Source organism: Anas acuta, chromosome 13 (assembly GCF_963932015.1).
Source record: "Anas acuta chromosome 13, bAnaAcu1.1, whole genome shotgun sequence".
In the NCBI taxonomy this organism is placed as follows: domain Eukaryota; kingdom Metazoa; phylum Chordata; class Aves; order Anseriformes; family Anatidae; genus Anas; species Anas acuta.
In genome coordinates, this window is record NC_088991.1 from 561,451 (window position 1) to 586,231 (window position 24,781).

The 24,781-nt window shown below is 40.5% G+C and overlaps 1 long non-coding RNA gene across 3 annotated transcripts; it reads left to right on the forward strand.

Annotated features, from left to right (window-relative positions):
* The first annotated feature begins 159 nt into the window (after positions 1-159).
* LOC137863684 (uncharacterized) lies at positions 160-15,140 on the forward strand. Of its 3 annotated transcripts, none has more exons than XR_011101037.1 (3): positions 160-299; positions 10,976-11,146; positions 12,835-15,140. It is a non-coding gene; the product is annotated as an uncharacterized lncRNA (long non-coding RNA). The 3 variants fall into 3 exon arrangements; XR_011101035.1 differs by lacking the exon at positions 160-299 and adding an exon at positions 965-1,083 and having other exon boundaries at positions 12,835-15,139; XR_011101036.1 differs by lacking the exon at positions 160-299 and adding an exon at positions 1,040-1,158.
* The last annotated feature ends 9,641 nt before the right edge of the window (positions 15,141-24,781 follow it).

Genomic DNA, 24,781 nt, shown 5'->3' on the forward strand with positions numbered 1-24,781 from the left:
TGAGAGCTCTGGAAGCAAGTTGCATGCAGTAAATGCTGCTGCTTATTGCCATTAATAACTTAACTTGCTGCATTTGGTCGAAGAGGCAGCAAGGTGCAAATGATCTCTTTGTTTTATTAGCTAATTAATTCAGGTTTATGTAAGCTGTTTTATGAGTGTTTGTCAGTCATCAGGACACAGGCTCAGGGAGCACTGCAGAGCCGGGGTGGGACGCAGGACACCTCCTGCGGGCTGTGTGGTGCGGTTCCTGCCTGTGGGATTGCCTCGTGCCCCATGTCCTCCCTCTGACTGCAGCAAAGGTGAAGGAGATTGAATCCAACTGGTGTCACATCCTCAGGGAAAAAACCCTTATTCAGGCCAAATGCTGCTTCCACTGCTGCGTATATTTTGGTGGATCATTTCCACAGAAAGTGATTTTTTTTTTCCTAATTGTATTTTATTTTTTTATTCAATGCAGTTCATTCAGATGATGCACGTTTGCTATGTTGTCTTCTCCCCTGGGGCATCAAGACAATTTGAATCTGGATGGAAAGCCTGAGTGTTTTTGCTCATACCATTAAGTAATGGCATTGCACACCAGAACTTAAATTTCAAAAAGAAAAACTTCAGTGAATCTGAAAGGGTCTGCATGAGATACAGAACATTTTAGGAGCATCCAGTGGGATTTGATTTGAGATATGTCACTAGCCAGAGCAGGCAATTGACAGGGTTACTTGACTTTACTTTGGGGGAAAATAACTTGGTCCTAATAAGTGTGTTTTGAAAGTCAAAACATGTTTGTATAAAGGGAGGACTACTGTGGAAGAATAATTAAAAGACTGCTTGTATTATTAATAATCTGATTAAACAGCAATGAACACTCAACTGGTTTCTAATTCTAAGATTAATTGCACTGGGTTAGCTAATTAGCAGGCATTGAATAAACCTGTGAGAATGACTTGTTTTTTGAAACTTTTATCAGAGGCAAAGCTGAGGCAGGATCCCAGGCTCATTAGCAGTGTAAATAGACCCAGCCGCTGTGCTTCAGCCAGCCGGGCAGCAGCACTCAGCTGCTCTTCAGTTATCACAGGAATTGTCATAAATGTAAGAGAAGCCCATTTTTCTTAATGAGATAATGTAGTCTAACAGTATGTGCTGTGGTATTTAATGGTAAGGCAGGTAGGTGTGATAGTAGGAATTAATGGCATGGCAGTTTGGGGGGAAGGGGGGTATTGCTCACGCTAGTGTATGCACAGGGACTTGGTGATGATTAAAGGCTGTGCAGTCTTAAGTTTTTTTTTTTTTTTTTTTTTTTTTTTTTTTTTTTTGTGGTTTCTTGAAGTGCTTTTTCTTCCTCCTACCTGCTATTGTCTGTTTTGGTATTTGGGTTGTTGAGATGCAATGCTGTAGGGTGGGACTTGTATGGGAGCGAACTGGGAAGGGGAGCTGCTGTGCAGGGGGCTGATGCGCAGGGGGTACAGGAGTGTATGAGGGGATTTTTTTATTTGATGTGACTTGTATTGTGAGGGGAATGTCAATATGTCCATAAGCATGTTCTAGTGTTATGTGTATAATGGTACGTGCCTGGAGCTGTTACCTTTAGCACAGTTTTTTTGGAGTTTTCTTTCTCTGTGCAATAAATGCCCATATATATGCTTTATCTATAGAATCAGTATAACTAAGAGAAAAGATGAGACTAGTATTTAAAACATCAGATTTCTTGGTTTTCTAGGTTGTGTTGAGGAAAAAAAAGTGTTTTCTTGGCTTGGGTAGCAGACTTTGATCTCAAGTGGGTTTCATAGCTGTGTAAGGTGGCACAGGGAGGTGGCCCTGCATAAGGACTCTCTAGGGGAAAAAGACTGTTGTAGAAGCTGGAGGAAGAGAGAAGGTAGGGAAGTTGAAGATAAAGTCCCATTGTGAGGGGTGTAGGGAGCTCTGTGGAGATGAGACTGAGGCTCTAGAGATGGATAAGGCTCATCTGCTAATGAAAAATATTTCTGGATGGTATCTTGCTGTGACAGCTTGTGCTCAGTTACTCCCTTCCAACAGCTCTGACACCCTCATGTGGGTGCTGAAGCTGGACTGGATCCTGCACCTAGTATCTCTTCACACGGGCTTTGAAGATAGGTGAAATGAACATGTGAGGGTGGCTTAGGGGGCCCAGCAGGGGCAGCATAGCTCAGCTTGTTCTCAGGGAAACATCAGCTTCAAAGAGGAACTGCAGCCTTCCTAAACCTGGGCTGCAGGCATGAAGACAGAACACATGTATTAAACAACAACAACAAAAAAAGTCTAAAGAGCTGTTGTTGTTTAATCTTATTCTGTAGAAACAGAGACTACAACTTGATTAATTTTTCAATGTGCCTATAAAAAAAAGTTCTTAACCATTTTGGTGGAATCCTAAAATTTAAGCCTTATCCGTCTTTGGAGTCTGTGTCATCTCCATAAAGCTCTCTACACCCCTCACCATGTGATTTTAGTTACAACTTCCCTAAGACCTCTCTTTCTCAAGTTCTTTTAGATATTTGCTATTGCAGGTGAGAAAATACAGCAAAATAACCTTTGGCATGTGTGCTGAAATAAACAAAACAAAAAAAAAGTTGCTAACCTTCTGTCATTTCCGCTTCTGTATTCCTCTAGCACTTTTGTGACTGAGTTTCAAATGATTAACGCTTCCAGAAAAATCAAGGTTATGTGAATGAGCAATATTTTTGTGGCAGTATCTGTAAGAGCACTGTTTCGTTGGTATAGTGTGTTTCTGTGTGCATTTAAGCAACTTAATATCCTAACAGAAAGATATCCAAGCAACCCTTGTTCATTCAGTGCTCTTTATATTTGAATTTTGTCTTTAATTTTAAGCCCTTTATGAAAAGAACTGTTAACTCCTCTGACTGTGCAGTGCCTGAAGTCACAGATGTCTGCTTTTTGGGTCACAGAGGTGTCCCTGTGACATCTGTATTGCTGTTGTTTTGGAAGGACCTGCACAGTTGCTAATTTGGGAACATAAACACTGTTGTGTGACTTATGGATAATGACAGTTAATGTGCATTAAACTCTGAAATTTTTATATTTTATTTACTGATTTAAAATAGCATGATTCAGACAGATTTGAGGGTGAGTTAGAAGCCAAGGTTCACCCAATACAGATATGAAATGGACATTCTGGTCTGCAAAGGCTGGTGAATCTGAATTGTCCCTTCTCACCCTGTCATTGAATTGACTCTGTTATATAAAATTATAAGTGATTTTGTGATGCCTGGAATTTAGCTGGATGCTCATAGGAACTATGGTACAGGCGATGTGGTTGAAATAGCTGCAGAATGGGAAATAATAAAATAAAATTGCTGTAGTCAAAAAGAAAGACACATTTCATAGCATTCTAGTGACAGTGGAGTGCAAACAAGAAAAAAAAAGAGCAATTTGAGATAAAATGTCAGAAACTGAAAGTCAAAAAGTGACCCTCCCAAACCTGTTTAGTACTGTTTGACACAACCTATTGTTTAATCTCACTTGTCAGTGTTGCAAAACACATTTTCAGGCATCTTGAGATGCTTGTCATCTTGAAGCAGCATCTCTTGCAATGTTTTTTTTTGGCAAATGAGTCACAGAAGTAATTAAGAAAATGAGTCAGTTCTATTACTAGCCAAACAGAAAATTGTCAAGGAAACAGTATGAACTTAAACTTTTAAGAAATAATTTCGGAATTCTCAGGCTGTCCTTAAGGCCCCACCATCTGACTGCTTTTGATGGTAGACTTCCACTGGTAGTGATTGCTCTGGCTTTGGGTTACTTTATATTAGATATTTGAAAGATTCTGTGTCTAAAATAAATCAGAAAACTTAAGACAAGTATCTGCTGTGCTTCCACAGTTAATCTGAAGAGGCCAGAAGTGACTTTGTCTTCATCTGATCGGTGATGGTAATCGAGGTTAATGCAATAGTTACCTGGGTAAATAAGAGCTCACTTCTCTGCCATAAGTAACTTTGGACGTTTTCTCTTTCTTTACTACTACTTCCATGAAATAGTACTGAGCTTCCCCTTTCTTGGACCTGCCCCTCCATCACTTCTCAGCTATCCTGATTTTTTTTTTTTTCCTCCTCGTACCCACGTGCTTCAGGTGAAGCAACGTCTGAGCACGTATAGGATGAATCAAAATTGTACAGCTCTTAATTTCTACCCGAGTGTAGAAGAAAAGAGATGGAACATATAGACAGAACAGCAGTTGCTGCTGTATCTATGTTGAATTCTTTGCATTTGTGGACTCATGAAGTCTGGGTAGATGGCTGTTTTTTAGACAAAATGATTTGCATTGCATCTAATCAGTGTTAACTGTTTTGAATGAAAATGGGATTGTAGTATTGTTTACTTGAAAACTCTGGAGACAGCCCAGCTACAAGGAAGTACTTAAATTCCCTCCTCTCCTCTCCCCATGGGATTATTTAGTGCTTAGTGTCTCAGAAGCATAACAGAATATTTCTTACCATAAATTTTAATGGGGCGGTACAGTAAAATATGAAAATGTCAATACATGTTTTCTAAATATTTAACATAATTCTCTTGCTTAATTTAGATCACATCCACAGTTCCCTTGAAACAAATTTAAAGTTTTACAAAGTACAATGTAAACTGTACAAACAGGTTTGTGTACTGACACTACTGAATAAGGAAAAATTAGTCAGTTTCCAAATTAAAATTCAAGGATTTTTTTCATGTGCCAAACCAGATAAAAGAACTAAAAAGTTACAGAGGAGCTGTAAATGTTTTATTAATGTTTTGGCTTTGCTTTACCAATAATGTTTTTATTGTTTTCTTCTCTTCATTCTGTATACATTATTTTTCTTTTGTAGTTTTGTTGACAGCTCTTAAAATTAAAACAGAAAATTTAATCTGGGTCTGCATACACTGGGAATTTTAGTTCACAGGCTTTAATCTCACAATTTTTCCTCCTTTGCAAATTATTTCTTTAGGTGGGAGCCAACCTATGACTTTGCTATAATGGGAAGAGCTGTGCAATAAGAGATTGGAAGGAGAGAGGAGAAGGCAGGTGTTGAGGTCTTCTCTTCAGTCAGGTTAGAAGAGTTGAGGCAGTATAAGAACGAGGAAATTGTACTTTTTTTCTCCTGCTAATATGTCTGTAGGAGTATTGGGACTGCTTCCTACCTCTGCATGCCTGTTGGGATTCTGGGCATCTCAAAATCCAACAGTTCCTCCAGCCCTTCCCAATGTTCCCGTTCAGCCAGGTTTGTGCTGCTTAAGAGCTCTGCAGTTCCTGTGGAGGAGGGCTCTGTTTAGGGCCATCTAGTTTATGAATCCTGTTTTGCTGTGCTCAGTTTTGCTCCTTTTACCTGGTGTGTTAAACAATCAGTGGGTTGTAATGCCAAAAAGGTTCTGTGAGTCTTAGTTTTCTCCAAAAACTGCAATAATCACTGACAGTTCACAGGGGTTGTTACTTTTATCCTTCCCAAAGGTAATAAAATCTACCAAAATGTGGTGCTAATCCTGTGAGTTTTGCATTAATTACATAAATAAAAAGAGGATTGATTGACGTCCCTTATTTATTCAATAATAAGCAATAGGGGATAGGGTTATCCTGTGGTAATGAGACCCTGTGGTGTTATACAATTCATCATATAGATTAGTTCCTTGAATTCCAGAATAAAATTAACTAGAGCCCTTCCCAATGCTTCCCGCTTTAGGATTTTGCTGTAGCAAAACGTCTATTGCATGGCTTGGTCTTTGGGGTCTTTCTCCACATGTTTATAGAGATAGCATACTTTATACACAGGCATGTTTGTATTCCTTCTATTTTTTTCATCATAGCAGGAACGCTGTTGAGTTTGGTTTGTATCCTATTTACTTTAAATTTTCAGTTGTAACTTTGCCTGGAGCCTCAGTGCATTAAGCTCTCCTTGCCAAAGAGATCATGAGAGCGTTGAGTCAGATTTTAAAATAGTAAGCACCAGAACCCCGTCTGTGCTCCTCTTCTTCTTGGTTGCATCTTCTTCCCTTACACTCCCAGTTACTCTGCCTTATTCTGGATGCCTGTCAGACTGATATACCTGCAAAAAGCAGAATTTCCTCCACCGTGCTTTTATTTTGAGGTGCCTAAACTGCAGAAGTACAAAATGTCCTCAGTCAGCTCCTTTGATCTCCCAAACGCTCCGGGCGCTAGGAGCTTTCAGCTGCACTCTGCACCACCTCTTCTCTGCAGTGCAGTTCACAACCAAGTGGTAAATTCCACTTAATACGAAACAATAATCTAAGACCTTAAAAATACAATGCACTTGATTTTTTTTTTAGTATTTTTTGCTAATAATAAGAATTTTTGCACTAGGTATTCATTATTCATACGCTGCATCTTGAGGCTTACTTACTATTTACTATGCAGTCATTTCTTTTCCTGGTTTATTTAAGAAACATTAAACCTCCCTAGATCAGCACCTATCCACCAACAGTTTAACTTGTTAGAAATAAATTTGCCCTCCCTAACAGCCTGTCCCTTAGAAAACTTTGGGAGGATGCATATCCCTTAAACATCCACAAGTCTGGCTCTCCTTAGCAGGGAGGATTACAGTGGTGAAAATTCCCTGCCTCCTCCATCCCAGGCAAATACTGTCCAGAGGAGCCCTTGGGAGATGAGGTCCCAGTGATCAGGACTAGTTACAAAGCATGTTTAAGTGATCCCAGTGTGAAACCTGATCTCAAGATGGAAATCATCATAATTCCTTCTGCCCTCTAACATGGAGGCAAGTATGGCTCGCTATTTTTACCTTCTCCCCAGCACTCCGCTGCAGCCCTCAAGGGCAGAGTTTAATGGCAATCTTTATGACCCTTGTCAAAACTCATACTTTTAAAACAATGGGAGGAGAATTACCGGGGGAATATAGGTCTGGTGTGGGGCAATTTAACTTTCTGGCTAGAAGGAAAATCCAGGACACTTAAAAATATAAACCAATTTCTACCGGTTATTTTTCACTTTAAGACAGTAAGGCAGCTTGTAAAGCCTATCAAATGCCTGATGTGAGCTCTAATGAGTTTTAACCTTGCTTTTTGCACAAAAAGCTTTGCAGACTTCCTGTGCTTGTTGAAAAATGTGGTATTTATGGATGCACAGATTGTTTCAAAACCACTCTTTAAAATCCCTGTGGACACCAGCACTGCTAATATTCATGTGCTAGCATTTGAATCTTCCTAGAAATGCAGTTTTCAGCTCCATTTTTTTTACTTCCTACAATATTCAAGAGGTGAGTTAACCTGTGACTGCATCAGAAAGAGGCTACCATCAGGAAGATGTTGTTTTCTCTTGGTGGCCCACAGTTCTCTGATGTCCTCCTAGAATTCAGATAGGAGGAAATGGCTTTGTTCCCTCTGACTAGGAATTCCAGAAAGATAGATGGACCTGAGCACAATGTCATACATTTAAAAATGCTGGAAGACTGATTTAGTACTTGCTGACAACTTGGGTACACACTATAATCTTGCTTCAGACATTGTCTAGAACAGTGCTGTCAAAATACTGTTTGGAAAGTCACTCTTCGGGCAGCCTCAGTGACAAACTTCGGAATTAAAATCCCATATGGTGTGATAAGTTTCTTTTTAAAGAGCTGAACGCGGGAGGTATCACCATGAGCTGTGACCGTGCCATTTTTTTTTTTTTCCGTTTTGGAGGTAATGGGTATGTGGCGTTACATAGCATCAGTAAATAACATGCAATACTAAGTGTTGAATGTAAACTAGAGTCATCCCCAAGCATATGCTTGTGGGTTTTGTTGTTGTTTTGTTATTTACTAAAAAAAAAAAAAGTCTGCTGCCTGTCCCCAGGGGCTGGATTTAAAAGAGGAAAGCCAGCTTTCTTCCTGTTGGAGACAAATGCCCTGCACATGCTGCAGACATGCAGAAGCAGGTTGTATGGGGACAGAGGAAATCAGCCTAGGAGGCTGAATTGTGGTCAGGGAGGGAGGGAGATGCTAAAGGAGCATTTGGACTGTGTGACTGTGGCTAAGGTGATTATTAATAAATAGAGATTGTGCCTTACTTTCTGGATGAATTAGTTCCTCCAAGTAAGAAGGTATCTTTCTCCAGCTGGAGGGAAATTGTGGCCTCAGGACAAGAGTCACAGAATGGATTTCAGTAGGGATGGAAGGAAGAAAGAGCATTTATCTGAAACAAACCCCTTTAATTTCTGTTTATATCCTCTATATGTATGCTATTACAGGTACCTGATGAGATGGTTCCTCTCTTGGATGAACATTAGAAAGTCTGGCCTCATCTTTTTTTCTTTACTGTTTCACTGATTAAATTGCAAATATTCAGAATCACCTTGTATCTCAAGTATGAAAGATCAGTTCAGTTTGCTTTTTTAAGCCATATCTTTCAGCATTTGAGCACTATTTACATAACCTTAATCGTAGATTTAAGTTGCAGCATAGTATAATGCCAATTTCCCTACCATCACTCTTCATACCCTGCAGAACTTCCTGCATTTTGGCCATCTGCTAAATTAGAGACAGAGAAAAGGAGCAAACACCTGAACCAAGCCAGACTGATCAGAATCTTAAAGTACGTTCAAATTGTCCAGTTGCAAACTGAACCCCCCTATATGCATATTTACTTGGTGGGAACATACCTATGAGCAACTCTTACACTGTCTGAGCAAAGTCCTTCCCCTTCTGCCTACTGTCCACCTATTTTGAGTGCAATAACACAGACTGTCTAGCCATGACCTCTCTTTTATTTGAATTAACAGGGAGATGGCCTATGTAGAGATGTGGAAATAGCAGCACACACCTTGTAAATGTGGGTCGGCTCCTGGTTAGATCCTCGGTGATACATACGCCTTTCTTCTTGTTTTCTGTGTGCTTACATGACTAGAGTAGGAAAAGTTGTTGTGGAGGAATAAATAAAATTCACAGTGCTCTGTTTCTGTAATCTTGGCTGTGTCATGCAGGAGAATGAGCAGGAACTGGACACGCTTCCTTGGTAGGCGTTGCTCTGAATGCACACAGCACAGGCTTTCCCCGATAAACCCAGGCTGTAATGTTGCTCCCTCCAATTCCAAATTCCAATAAAGAAGCCTGTTTCCTTGGGTGTTATGTGACCGCATTGCCTAGTGATTAATGCAGCATGGCACCACTTGATGTGCCCTCCTGCCATGGGAGTGGAGCGAAGCATCCTTACATCTGGTAGCCATGCTTCAGCTCCTGTGGGGGAGATGGCATTTGCCTGCTGCAAGGGTTCAGAGGGCCTGAGCAGGTTTAATTTAATAGAGGTTATGATGCAGGGTTTTGAGATGTGTAGCCCTGTATTATTTTGAAGTATTTAAAAAAAAAAACAAACAGATGTTTGAACTTTATAAGTGCTAATGTATAAAGCACCAATTAAAAAAAACAACCAAACAAAAAGTATAGCATTAAAAAATTCTTCAGCTGGGGAAAAGGTAGCAGTCTTCTAATCTAAATTTTTTTTTATTATTATTTGTAGCAGTGATCTCTTTTCTAATTGTTAATTATATATCTTAATTATCTTAGTTTTTACTAAAAGAAAACACTGGGATTCTGTTATTTTTCCTTGTGAGAGGGAGAGATTTTTTTTTCTAACCTGCAAGCAATGAGAGCAATATGGTGTTTATTCAACATGTAGAGGCAGGAAGAAAAATCAAGAACAAAATAAGCAGTCAAAAACTCAGCTATGAGGCTTACCATTACCAATAAAATTTTACCTTGTATATAAAAGCATGTGTGAGTCTTTCAGGTCAAATCCAACACACTTTTTTTGTGCTTTATTAGTTTCTTTGATGTCAAAGGGACTAACTCGAGCTGTTGAAAATAAAGTATGAATTACCTCTTTGTGTAATGAAATATAATTTATTATTTCCAGAAGCTCCATCAATTCTGTATATCCTTGGGCAAGTCTGATATTTTGAGATGCTCGGAAGACCAATAAGCAACCTGTATTTTCACTGCTGGCCTAGCTGAGTCTATAACCTACAAAAACTATACCCAAGGACTCCTGTTGAATATCTTTTCTGCTCTGTTGCTATTTACTTCTGATTACTTGTAATATTATAGATTTATTCTGGATGTGAGTGCCAGTTGCAAGACAAGATATTGATTCAGAATACCTGGTAATAGAACAGTAATTGCTTTGCTTTAAAATTAAGTGACCATACTCATTTTAGAATCTATAGTATTTCATCATTTCTAGTAGTATCTCATGATATGAAATAGAAGAGAATCCACACCCAGTAACCCTCACAGAATCAATAGTTCATGTTGTATTTCATGAACAAATGACAATTATGAAAACTCTTTTTACCAGAAGTGCATCTGATTTAAACAAATGTTTCCTTTCCAGGGGGTGGGAGGAAACAAACAAACAAACAAAAAAAAAAATGCAAAATGTACCTTTTGAATTATTTGTAGTACTTGCATATAGATATTAATAGAAACTATTTTAATTTTTGTTCATATAATTCTGCATCAGTTTTATATTACGTTAATAAAATAACTTCAAATTAAATATACTCTATAGGTTCTTATGAATACAAATGCAATACAAAAGAAATAGTCTTCAGTAAATAATAGGTTTTGATCTCCATTAGCATATTTAATAAGTAGAGAGAGAGGAGAAAAAAGCACTGCTTCCAGTACTGATTTACTATATTATGTTGGAAATGGGGTCTGGCGTATTTCTGTTTTCCAAGATTAAATTCCCTGTGGCATGTAAATGTATTTTCTAAATTGTGAAGTCACTTGCATTTTTAAAAACATCTGTTTATGAATATTGTTGTAATAATAATTACTATTTACAAAGTTTTGATCAGGAGAGTGAAATTTTAAATGAAAAACACTGGAGGGAATGGATTTTTACCTTCTGGTCATTACTGCCACAACTTATTCTTCTGCAGTCTGTCAGTTCACTTTTTCCCCTTCTTATTTTATCTCCCCCTTAAGTGCATGTTTCCTTTCTCATTTGTTTGTTTTTTGCCTCTTACCAGGGGCATGAAAAACCGAGACTGAGGCTACTGTATTACAAGGTCTTGCTTGAGATGGGACGAGTGAAAGGATTTATTGAGGGACTTTCACATTCAAAAAGATTAACTTGAACTTCCATAAATTTGGAGGAATGGGGAACCTGGTGTGACTGCTAGTGACAACGTACTCACGTGGTGAGTATGGAATCACCACCAAATATGTACTAGTTTACAATAAATTCAGTCAGGAATCCTATCCTCTGGTTCAGAACCATGAAAAAAGAGTTGGCCACATAGTTTTGGGAAAAAATATCTAATAATTGGTCTTGATGTTCAAAGGAAGAAACAATAATTAAGTAGCTTAAAGTGTTTTTCTCTTCCAGCTCCATTTATCTCTGTAGTGGAGCTGAGGAGGGCTTTACAAAAGATGCCCTGAATGAACAAGTGGAAAAAAAACTCATTATGTTTTAACACCTTGAAGGAGCTGTGCTTTTTACAGTACAACCATTCTTTTTTCAGACCCTCTAGCATCTTAATCAATTAAAGACCACAGTGCTGAAACCAATTCATGCAAAGGCTACTTTAAAGTGTTTTTGCAGTGCAAAAAAACGTATCTTTAAAGTCGCTATAAAGGGATTTTTGTCTACATGTAAATCAGCCCCAGTGTATCATGACAATTCCCTGACGTTTTGAATGTTTTTAATTCTGTGGGCACTGGATCTGAGCTTTCTGGAAGTAATGGTAAGAATAACAGGAGGAAAAGTTACTTTGGGTTCGTTATCCCCAGGGGAGAGAGTAATGCTTTTGTCTTTTACATCATACATATGACTTTTATACCACGTTTGTTTTGGTTGTAGTCGAATATCCTACATTAGTTAGTTCATTGAGCAATGTTAGCATCAAGATTGTATTTTTTTTTCTTCTTTCATTTTCTTGTTATCAGAGTTGGTTGGTGAAATGTTTTTCTTGCTTTTTAGATACTACATTTTCACAGCTCCTGGAAAAAATAGGCTTAAAGGAGTGTATATCTTATCCAGAACAGAAAGGACATGTTTGGATTTGCCTTTCCAACTGTAAAGGTTTATTTTAGACTTTTGGACTCTGGCCCTAGTAGTGTCCCAAATTTTCCCAGAAATTTCCAGATTTTTTTTCCATACAGAAAATTTGTCTTGAATAGAAATATTTCATCTGCTTCATAGAGCTAAAGAACTTTTGTTGTTGTTGCTTATATATGTATTTTCATCCACCTAACCTGGAGGGATATAAATGGGAATGGAGATTGAAAGGAACACTTCATTCTTTTTATTCTCCAGCAGGCTAAAATATTAACATAAACTTTTAAAACTATACTCATTAGCTTTCAGCAGGACAAACTCTTTCTGAACTGCACGGAGTGCATTGGGGCAGCCACAGAGAGGTGGCAAGAGGTCCTGCAAAATCACTGACTGTCCTCTGGCTGGGAAGAGTATCAATGGCTGAATGGGGCCTTGGAAGGAAATGTGTAATTTCCACATTATCAAGCTTAAAGTTGTTCAGAAAGCCTCTAGATTATGCTGATTGCTTCAATTTTTATTATTAATTTAAGAAAACAAATGCCAAATTATTGACGTTCTTGTAGAACTGAAGTTGGGATTTTGCATAGTTTATAAGGAGAGGAGTAGCAGTCACGTTGTAATCCCCTTGCAAGAGGGCTCATTACTTGTAGCTAGTGCCTCCCATTCACTTTACAGATGATGCCATTTGTTTGCAGAATAGAATTGCTTGAAAAACTTGGCAACATTATCACCCTATCATATTTCCTCGTGTATTCTGTATTGCTTAGTGTCTGAGCATCACTAACTTGCCTCCTTTTTTTTTTTTTTTGTTCTTTCTGGTTACTGCAGCTGTGATAGCAGAAAGCCCCAGGCTAAGCATTGCTAACAGCAAGAATGCTTTTAAGGCTGCTTCAGGAGTAGACAAGTGCCACGCATGGCATGTGTATATGTTATCCCCTCCTCAGACTTTCTGTTGCTCGTTCTGCTTCTTCTGGAGGAGAGTTTCACTCCTGGTAGCCTTCCTCTGCAATCTAAAACACCGTCTTTGAGCTCCTCTTGCCCTGAGACAACGGGGAGCCCTGTCAGCACTAGAGGAATCAAGCATTTCTGGAGAAAGTAAGAAAAACCCTGACAATAAAAAGAAGATCTAGCAGGAGAAATAAATTGAGATAGTGGTGGAAAGAGGAGGAGGAGTGTGAAGAGAACATATAAAGGCAGAAGAAGAGAGAGGATCAAAAGGGAGGGGAGATGAAAAGCAAGAGCAGAACTGTAGGGGAGAGAACAAGGAAAGCACTGCAGCAGCAACAAAAAGCTTAGAGAATAAATAAATAAATAAAAAGGTCCACAAAAAAACACACAATGTTGGTATGTTCAAAATTGACTTTTCTTTAGCTCTGTGGTGCAACAGTATGCCCAAACTTAGTTTTCAGATCTACATAGTGGGAAAGCAACAATCTAACAATCTTGGCTATTATTTTAATACGAAGTGCCAAGACTGACAGTGAGACTTTCCCCTATGCAATGGTAGATGTCTTGTCTCCTTTGGGGACAAAAGACTATACTTTCCTTTGTGAGGTCTATACTTACATCCTGAAGCTACTCTGCCTTGCAGAAATAATGTGTAACCAGATGTATAAGCTGTGTCACACACAACCTGCAGTCAATTCCTGCCTGCTCACATTTGCCCAAGAAAAAGATAAATATTCCTTTGAAAGCAACAGAGAGATTGTGTATCTGCCTTTTTGTATTACCTTTAAGAGTAAGAAGATAAGTGGTGTGTTATTTTTTGTCTTTTAAAGTGCCATTTAACTTTCCCAAGCAGCTGATTACGTATTAGGAATGCAAGGATAGGAGGGTGCTTTTTGTCTTATCTCTATGATTTATTGTTGAACTCTCAAACCATTGGATTCAGCCACCTGAAACCCTCACTCACCTTAACAGAACTGAAAAGTGCTTATGATTTTGATGTATTCTAAAAATATGTATTTTTTTTTAATGGAGCACAAACTTAGTATAATGGCTTTCAGATCCCTAAGGAGAAGTTTTTCCAGCCTGATTCGCCTATTGATATTGTAAGATAATATATTTTCCCTTATGGTTTTAAAGCCCAGGTTCTCAAAATCTGAGCTTAAAAGAAATTCATCTGGAACTTGAGAGTTAGTCTATAAGGAAGTCATGTTTGTAAGGTGCTGAGACAGATGCCTGCAGACTGCACAGTCTGTATCCAATGGAAAACAGCACCTTCATATTAGCAATGCTGGAACAGAGTATATCTAATATGTAGTTTTATAAATGTTTGATTTCTACTTTTTTTTGAGCAACATTTGTTTTATGTCTGCTTCCCTAAGGTAATGGACATGGCACTGTGTGATTCATCACAATATGGCATGACAAGAAAAATACCTCAAAGATACAATATGGTTATCAGAAAAATATGGGCCTTTTTGATATTAAAAACGTATAAGGACGTAGTCTAGAGACGTAAATGCGCGTTACTCCTATTGGGACTAAATGTCATTTCTATTTGGATAAGAAGTGAAGAGTGTAAGTGCTTTAAATTGTCAGTGAAACCACATGATTTATCATGGTCTGCTGACTGAAATCACCTCCTTCGGATCTGCGGATAGTGTTTAACCACCAGCATAAACAAATACAGGGCTGAACACTGCTGTCTGCACTCTGGAGGGGAGAAGGACTCTGATGAGGTTTGGAGATGCTGCTGTACCCCAGTTCAGGCTCCTGCTCATAGGGAATTCCCTGCAGCTTGTATGTGGCTGGGCCACTGCTATTTCCTATGTGAAAGTATTACTATGCTGTCTGGGAGCTGCTCTGCAGCTAACAGAGCTCCTCCAACTAATCAGAAGTCACCTTGCTCTCCACAGCAATGTTCCCTGCTATTTTGGGGAACATCACAGTAGGTGTTTCCCTGTTGTAGTACCAGACACTTCATGTTCCTGCTCCTCAACAAGATGGCAAGAGAAATCAGGGGGAAACGGTTCAGGGGTTGAGATAAAGACAGGGAGGTTGGTTACTGTTGTGAGCAGAACAGACTTGACAAGGGGAAAATTAAAATACTTTATTGCCATTAAAGTAATAGTTGGATGGTAAGAAACACAAACAAAATCTTAAGCACCCTTAAAAGAAAGGGGGTGACCATTTCTTCCCAGGCTCAACTTCATTGCCAGCTCCTTTCCCTCCCCTGTACCCCAAGCAGAGCAGGAGGATGAGGATCAGGGCTGTGGTAAGCCTGGGACAGCTCCTTTCTGCCCTCCTTCCCCTGCTCCAGCATGGGCTCACCTCAGGCCACAGGAGCCCCAGGCTTGGAGCCCCTTCTGCCCTGACCTCAGGGCTGTTTCTCACGATTCCCCCCTCACTGCAGGCACCATTTTGCCCCCTTTGAAATCCTTTTTCCCTGATGTGCTCCCAGCACTGCTTCTGGGCCCTATGGTGGGGCTGTTGGAGCCGGCTGGCACTGGCTGTGACTGGCCTGGGGCTGCCCCGGCCTCTCCTCACAGCGCCCTGCAGCTCTGCTGTCTGTGCCACGGTGTGAATCTAATCCCTTCCCTGAGATAATTCAGCATCTCCATCTTTCCAAATAACATTTTGACTTTTGGAGCAGGTGCTTGCAGGAATCCTGGGCACTTCTCTGCAGGCTGTGGGGCTTTTCAGTGTCTGAAACCTTCCTGTCCCTCTCCCTTCTTGCTCTGTGGCTGTGGCAATGGCGGCCTCAAGTAGTGCATCATAGAGGTCCCAGGTGGAGCCAAGACTTTGCAAGGCAGGGTCAGGACTAGCAAGGCACCTGTTGGGGCTCATGTGAGGGTTTAAGATTAGAAACTCCTCTTGAAACTAGGGGCAAGGACAGGGACAGACCCCAGGCTTCTCATATCTATCCCCAGCAGTGGGAGTCCAGATCAGAGCTAGCCTTGAGCAACCAGACCCCATCAAGGCAGCAGCTGTAGCACCTACTCTTGTGCTCAGGGCCAGCATTGCTCTCCTGTGGTGACTGGGTCACCAGAGGCAAGTCTCAGGTTGGACTGGAGGAAGGCAAGTTCTGCCCGTGAGGTGAGGAGAGCCCCTAGAGCCACAGGGTATCCCCACAGCCTGAGGCATGGCTACATGGTCAGCAGCCCCAGCCTCTGCCACATTGGCTGGAAAGCCCTTCAGTTTCCGGAAAGGCAGAGCTTTTCAGAAGCGTTAATTTGCTTTGCTTTCACTGGAGTTACTAGAAAGGAGAACTACGAAGCTGGCTAACCTTCAAGATATTCCAGGAAATAAAGCACGCTTCTAATTCATATCGTTTAAGCATCTGAGGAGCTTAAAAGCATGATAATAGCACCTCCGTCCCCAGTGCAGCCATTTTGCAGGCCTTTCAGAGATACAAAGGAGGATTTTAATCCCAGCTTCTGCCGTAAGTTTGCAATCATCTTTTTACTGAATGCTCTCTAAACACACGCTTATATTTTGCTGGCTTGGGGCATGTTTGAAAGCCCACAAAGTTACCAGCAATGTTGATCTTTCATATTTCAAGTATTTTTATTAGCTCCTCTATAAATACTCCCTCTGGTAAGCATATTTTCAAGAATATGTTTGGGAAATAGACAAAACAGGACCGGAATGTGAGTCTGTGTAGGAATTCCCCCTGCAGTACTTATGCCGGGCTGATGGCCAGGAGGAGCGCAAGTGGCCAAGGTGTGAGAACAGCAATCCCACGTCTGCTGATGAATGAACCTCAGTAAAACCCACCTGAGACTGTTGTTGAAATAAATCAACTAAAAGTCTACATGAAAAATAGAAAAAATTGTGAAACTTAGCCCAAACTGGGATTCAATTCACTAGTGTGGTGAATCATAATATTTTGATAATGTTGTTCATTTCACTGCTTTTGTGCTATTCTCCCTGTTGTGCTGCTGTGAGGGGATAATGGAAAGGGGTGATATCTAGGCACGAATATAGAGTCCTCGCCCTCGTAAATGCTAAACAAGCTTCCCCAAATGGCATGTTATCAGTCCTGCCTGATGGTCTCCTCTCTGGGGTGCCAGTTAAAAAACACATGTCCCGTAAAGCCGATCTACTGACGTTGTGAGCAAAGATAAATTATCTCCAGAGGCCACCCAAAAGCAAAGTTTCCCCATTTTTCCTGTTTCCACAGAATGAAGAATTGCACAGTAAAGGGCACTGCTTGTGCTGGGGACTGCAGACCCCGTGCTGCTGAAAGAGGTGTCAGTCCAGCACTGGGCACCCCTACATCCCCTTCTCTTGCATTGCCCACCAGCATCCTGACACATTACTGTGTGACAGAGGAAGGTGAGTGCCTGCTTTTGTGCCATTTGCTGGGCAGCAGATATTCTGTGACAAGGAGCTGAGCTTCCCTCTCCACACTATTTCCACATAGGCAGCTGAGTACCTGCCTGAATGCTCAATGCACCCGCATGCCTCTCTCTCTCTCTTCTTTATACTTATTTCTGCTTTTTACTAGAGCTATTAGAAGCATCAGGGCCTTAACAGTCCCCAGAGTGCATCTCCCGAAGCAGAGGTGCTCTGGATGGGAATGCTGTGAAGCAGCACAGGCAGCCTGTAAGTGCTGATGGCTGCTTGGGGAATACACTGAGGGCTGGAGCTCGTGGAAGTGGTTATTCTAAATTCTAAATTAAGTTGGTACTGAAGTTTGCACTTGATGGATTGGAAGATATATGTAGTGGTTAAACGTGTTACTGCATTGGGCACTGGAAAAGTCACTTTCCCAGCAGGTACAATGTAGTGGTACCAGAGACACAACTGGTGTTTTCTATCGTGTAGGAAGGACATCTCACGTGTGACCCCATCTCTAGAGTTAGGACAGGAAGTAAATGCAGGGTGATAATTCTCAGTAACTTGGAAATTGGACACATGGAAAACCAAATGCTGTTCTTAGTCCTTCCAGCGAATCACTGATATTACAAGGAAAGGATCATCAGCTCAATTTGTCCTTTAAGAACAGCAGTTTTCAGAATTAACTTTCAAAATGGGGCCATGACCCTTGTGATGGTTTCTGAATGCTGCTCCCTCATAATAAATGCAGAAATCATACTCTAACCACACTACTAGTTACCTATTTTACATTCAATCTCTCTTGGTTTATTATTTAAATACAAAATTATATTAATCATCTTGTGAGAGCTAGAGTTCCTTGTGTCTCTCAGCTTTTCACAGAAGGAAGGTTTCCACGGCTGCTGAGGCTGTCATGTAAATCTTTTGGGATGGAGCATCTCCATCCTCTGTGGTGGCCCTGGGTATCACAAGGTTTTTTCCAAATTGCCAGATGCTCTGTCATCAAAAGAACTACAACAACACAGTGCTGTTTCCTTCACATTTTTGCTTGGTACAAACAAGAACCTGTTACCAGCCCCAGAAATACAGCAGAATCAGATGAGCTTTCCAATAATTTCAAGGTGCGCTGGGATTCTAGTGCTAAAGAGTCTGAAAGAGAGCACTGCAGAAGTGACTGCAGAAGGCAGGTCCTGGCCATAGCACAGGAGAAGTAAGTAGTCTGCACAGGTGAACACTACTATCATGGTACTGCTGAACATCTGATCCCTTCTGTAAATTTTGTGTGTTATTTTGTTAGTAAAAGACAACCATAGAATATCCAACTTTGAAGGGACTGACCACTCTCTTGGTGAAAAACCTTTTCCTGATATCTAGGAAAGGCCACAATCTGCCTTTCCAGCAGTGATGGAGGGAGGAAAATAGTGGTTGAAGAAGACAGTGATGTGTGAAAAGGACACTGCTTTACACTGGTTTTGATAAAAAGAACACAGCAGTGGAAACTGCTCTCCCATTTGGCTCTTCTGTCTGAAAACCTGAGGTCAGCATCAGTACGTGTGTGCCACTTCTGGCCACCTGTACAGTGAAACTCAGTTCCACAGCATGCGTGCAATGAATCCAGAGTGCTCCCACTGCATGTGTAAATCAGTGGTCTTTGCAACAGACAAAACAAATACAGTACCAGGTCTGTCATACTCATATCACTGTGTCAGAGCTGTTTCCAAAGAGGTGGCAGCAACCCACATCTCTGCAGCCCATTCATTCAAATTATCCTGACAAAATGTTAGGAAAGTCTGCTCTGACAGTCTGATGTTTTACTTACAGGAATGACGCAGTTCTAAATAAAATTAGGTTGAGATCCTGCCAATTTGAAAGCTATTATAAAACAAACAAAAAAAAAACCTACTTTGCATCAAGAATGGTGGTTTAATGTCCTGGAGAAATACACAGAACATTGTATCTTGAGCTTTCTTATGTCAAAGTCTGGAGGGGGAAATTGTGTTTCATGTGTCTTCAATCCAACCTCTTAGGCCAGCTGGCGGCCCTGGAATCTGCAGATTGTAGTTGCTTCTTTAATTGTTTTCCAATGAATCATTTTAAGATTTTTAAACATAATCCCAGGCCATTCAATTAACATCACTTCACAGTGCACATACTCTGCCATCCATCTGCTCAAGTTGTCTTTAAATGACACCGTCTTGTATCTGGTGTTCATAACTATCAAACATACCTCCAACATAATCCACCTTCTGTTCCCAGCTAGAAAAACAGATTTCACCATTTTTTATTCTAACACCTGTGCAGCTATCAACATTTTTCCACTGGAGGTTTGTCACTGGTGACTGTACATGTTGGAAACTGAAGTTAACGCTAATAGATTCACAGACTGATATATATTATGGCCAGAAGGGATTATTGTCTTCTCTGGCCTCTTCTGTAATACAGACCATAAAATTTCCCTGGTACTGGTTTAATAATAATATTTGAAACAAAGTCTGTCTGTTAAAAAAAAAAAAAGTTTCTACTTAACATTTAACTAGTAATAAATGTAGGTACCCTGGGTATTATTTACACTCACTGACAAAAATGTGTACTTTTTTTTTCTCACTTTGAAAATGTTGAGTTGTGACTGCAAAGCTTTTGTTTTCTTTAGAACGGAAAACCCATCCACTTGCTGGCTTCTGGGTGGCTAGCATCTAAAACTATATGAATAAATAAATAGATTTGCATCCTTTTATTTTTACTTTTATTTTTATTTTATTATTTTTATTTTTATCTTTATTTATCATAAGTAATATTCATAGTCATTGATTACTCTTGGAGCTGTAACTCCCAAATGCTTTTCCCCAAAACGCAGCTATAGAAAGAAGACAGCACACTTGCTATTAGGTGCAACAGTTGTGAATGTAAAATAATACAGACTCTCTAGTATGACCTTAATCTCAAGAGTAAGAGCAAGACTTCCTATTCTTCTTCTTTGCACTGCACTACAGTTTTATAATCTTTTATTCCGTGCCTGTCAGTAGTTTTGTGTCTCCTTCCCCAGGAGGAAGGTGCTGTGGGGCTCCCTACACAGCAGCTCAGCAGCTTTCCTGCCCATCTTGCTTGCTCTAGCTCTTCTACTTTGCTCCTAGTTTTCTTATGGGGCACCTTGTAAACATCTTGGGTATACAACTCAAAGAATAAAATACGCTAGAAGAAAGTCACTTTTTTTTTTTTTCTTCTTCTTCCATAAGCTTAATTAAACTCTGGTACCCATTGTTTAGAGATATTCTGGATGTTGAAGGTTTGTTGAGTTCAAGAAACACGGTTATTGAGTGAATGAATCTACACAGGGCAATTAAACACCAGGAACCTCTGACTCAGGGCATCTCTCACCCACAGATCACCTGAACCTATGGTAACTTATGGTCACTAGCGGGGTCCCTCAAGGCTCCATTTTAGGGCCAGTCCTCTTCAATGTCTCTATAAATGATTTGGATATAGGACTAGAAGGTATTTTGAGCAAATTTGCTGACGACACCAGACTAGGAGTTGTGGACTCTGATGAGGGTGGAAAGGCCTTGCAGAGAGACCTGGACAGATTGGAGAGCTGGGCAATCACCAACTGCATGAAGTTTAACAAAAGCAAGTGCCAGGTCTTGCACCTGGGATGGGACAACCCTGGCTATATGTACAGACTGGGCGTATTGTTCCGCTCTACTCTGTGCTGGTGTGGCCTCACCTCAAATGCTGTGTGCAGTTTTTCGGTACCACAGCACAAGGACATTAAACTGTTGGAGAGTGTCCAGAGGAGGGCCACAAAGATGGTGAAGGGCCTAGAGGGGAAGATGTACGAGGAGCGGCTGAGGGCACTGGGCCTGTTCAGCCTGGAGAAGAGGAGGCTGAGGGGGGACCTCATCGCAGTCTAGAAATTCCTTGCGAGGGGGAGTGGAGAGGCAGGTGACCTATTCTCTGTAAATACCAGTGATAGGACCCGTGGGAACTGTGTTAAGTTGGGGGAGGGGAAGTTTAGGCTGGACATCAGGAAGAGGTTCTTCACTGAGAGGGTGGTTGCACACTGGAACAGGCTGCCCAGGGAAGCAGGCACCAAGCCTGTCTGAATTTAAGAAGCGTTTGGACTGTGCACTTTGTCACACGGCCTAAACTTTTGGGTAGACCTGTGCAGTGCCTGGAGTTGGACTTGGTGATCCTTATGGGTCCCCTCCAACTCGGGATATTCTATGATTCTATGACTCTAATTTACCAGGCAAGGGGCAATACCTGTGAACTCCTTGTAGGCATGCTGTAAGTTCCTACAGCTGGGGTGGTGCCTTGGAGAAGGTGTTGGGGCTTTCAGGGGTGCTGCAGTGATCTGGGTGGTGGGGTTTGTGGTGTTTAACTTCTGTAGCACCAGCACTGTGTTGGGGTCTACCAGCTATTCTTATGGATCACCCTGCTATCAAAGGATGGGTGTAATGCTAGCCACAGGGACGTGGAATCTTTGAGCACCTTGGCTCTCCTTTCATGAGGACTTATTGATTGCCCAGGGGCCTTTCTGCATTTGAAGTGTTGTTCTTCAGAGTCGGCTGCAAAAGGTATGATAAGATTTCTTACCCTAAGCCATGCCCTGCATCGTCTTTCCTGGACTCATAGGATGACTTTTTTCTAACTCCTTTTTTTATTATTTTTTTATACTTAAGTTTGAGGAGATTTGAAGGAAAAAATGTTATGTTTTATGTATATATATATATTTAATGATTACTATATCTATGTAAGTAGCCTGTGTCCCTGGATTTACTATGTTATCACTATGAATCTATTTTCTGTGTGTGCTTAATGGGTGGCAAGTGCCTCAGCATTTTACAGCTTTTCTGTATGTAATTGTTAGTGAAAAAATGCTATCTCATTAATACTATGGGTGATTTTCTATCCCTGTAACATTAAGTGACTATTATAATATTTTTCGGGTTTTGATATAGATTAAGTTGATATTTTTGTGTAAGTTCTTCTTATGTAAGATCTTTTACATAAGGTCTAGTCTTACAAAAACAGTTGGTATCCATGAACCATTTGGCTTCCTCCAAAATCCTGTTTTTCTAATGTTAAAAGTGGTAGCACATAAGGTACAGCATTCCTCCTTATGTAATATCTTAAATTTCCCTAAGAAGTCTAGGCACCTATCACACACACAAAAGTATCTTCTTCTGTGACTGTCCTTTCCAATGGTGATGTGTGGAAGCGCTTTACTAGGCATGTACGCAGTGAACACAGGTGTCTTGCTCCATCCTTGCTCCATTTTTCATTCACTCCCTCTATATTTTTGCCCTTTAGGAAATACAGAGACTGACTTCTCGTGGTTATACTGTCTGGTGGATAGCAGTGGTCTCACTGTTGCCACTGCTCTCCCTCTTCAGGATCATCAGTGATGAAGTAGGACCATATTATTACAAACCTGAAAAAAAGCTACTTAGAAGTAAACAAGGAATTAAAGTTAAATTGCAAAACTTGTAAAATGAGGCAGTGATTTGAAACAAACAGAAGCCAGGAGATGTAGGACTGATTAGGGTTTTTGTATGTGGATGTTACGCTACAGAACTGATTTCATCCTTACATGTTGCTTTTGCACATACTGCAGGCTGAAGTGATAACATTCCTGAGCATTTTACAGTTGGAATATATAAAGGGACAGTGAGGCAAGCAGAAGAAGCAAGTTTATTGTGGAGGAAAAAAAAGGGGGGCCTGTGAATAGGATATGAGATATAAACATTCGTTGAAGTTAGTTTGCCTGTTGAGCAGAGGGTTCCAGCTATATTTGCTACCAATCTTGACACTGTGGTAGTTCATGGGGGGTTTGTGAGGAGCTGATGCTTTCAGCATCTATCCATGGAAGCCGTGAGATGCGCTGTGGTGCCCACCGATGTCCTGTTCCTACTGCAGCCCTGGGCTTGACAGGGATGCGGCCAGTTCTAATGCAGAAATGAGAGGTGTTCTTGGTGTGGGGTATTACTTCAGCATGCCAATATACTTATTGGGTACTAAACCAGTCCAAATTATCTAATGATCCTTCTTTGTCTTGTGTTTATGCGTGCTGGTTTTTAATGTAGGTGCTGCCTGTGTTATGTCTCCTGTAATTAAAGTTAGCCGATAGTGCAGGGAGCTTTGTGTTGCTCCTGTACTCAAGCTAAGCTGTACTGCTGTGCCTAGGCTGCGTGTGTTGTTACCTGACAGCATTCCCATTTTTCAGTGCCTTGAAACCACAGGGTCCAGTTCTGCAAACCTTAAGCCACATGAGCGATCCCTCGTCCACTGAAATCAATTGAATCCCTTGTGTGAATAAGGATTACGCTAGTGAATAAAGGGTTTTCAGATCAGGGCCCTAACCCTTTTTTAATTAACCTTCTAAGGAAGAATTTATACAGGAAAACTCTATCTCAGTGGTGAACAGTCAATAAACCATGTCTTTGTAATTCCTTCCTTCCTTTATGGGCCCTTTGTGTGAGGCTTAAGTGAAATGGATCTCACTGTCTATATCTCTTCCTCACTTCCCTCCTGCCCAAGCCAATCACTCCATGAAAGTCACAGTTTCTCTCTCCTCTTCCCTTTCTGGTTATATTAGCTTATGTTTCATTCAGTGACTGCTAGCTGAAGGGTTACTTTTTTTACTTTAGGAAAAATGTAGAAAAAAGTGATTGAAATATCAGGAAGAGATATTTCATCTTGTTTTATCCTTGGGGGATCAAAATATTATTTTTTCAATATTAAGAATCCAGTACGTAATTTTTCTGCTTTGCTTCTTTTTGCTTCGTGAAAGTTCTTGCTTCCTACCTACACTTCTATATTGCAGATGATCTGTTTTAAATATAAAGTTTTAGGAAAAATCTCAAGTAATTTTCCATCTTCAGGTTTGTCTCAATGCCCTAAAAATATCAGTTATTGTTTGCTCTTACAGATTAACCATGCTGGTCCAGAAGCAAGATCAGCAAATGACAGAAAATCGAATACATAGTAAAACATGATTGCTTAGCTGAAGTATTTCCTGATACCACTTCTGGCTTCCCAGCCTGTAGTGTTATGATGTGGTAGAGATGGAGAAAACAAAGATCTCCACTGCTCCCCACAGACAAGTGCAAACTTTGTTGCAATTTGTAGGATTTGAAGGGTTTCTAAGCACTGCAAACAGCTTTATATTGTTTGTATAATGCTGTTTTCTCAGTGCTGAAATGAAGTTGCAAGATCTGTGAAATGCTCTGTCTCGCTTCTAGTCAACAGAAGTATTTCATTTTTCTTGTTTTCCCATTACCCACTAGCACACTTTTAATTTGAGAGCATTTGCAGTTACCTGTAATTTGTAAACACTCCTTCTATCCTGCTTCATTTGTGTATAGCTACCTGACTGGGACTGTGTTCCTTGAAGTGATGGTCTTTCTGCCTTCTAAAGGGGTAATTGCTAGTTAACAGTGACATTTCCTATGGAACAGAGACACTTCACCTGATTTGGGGTAAATATGTA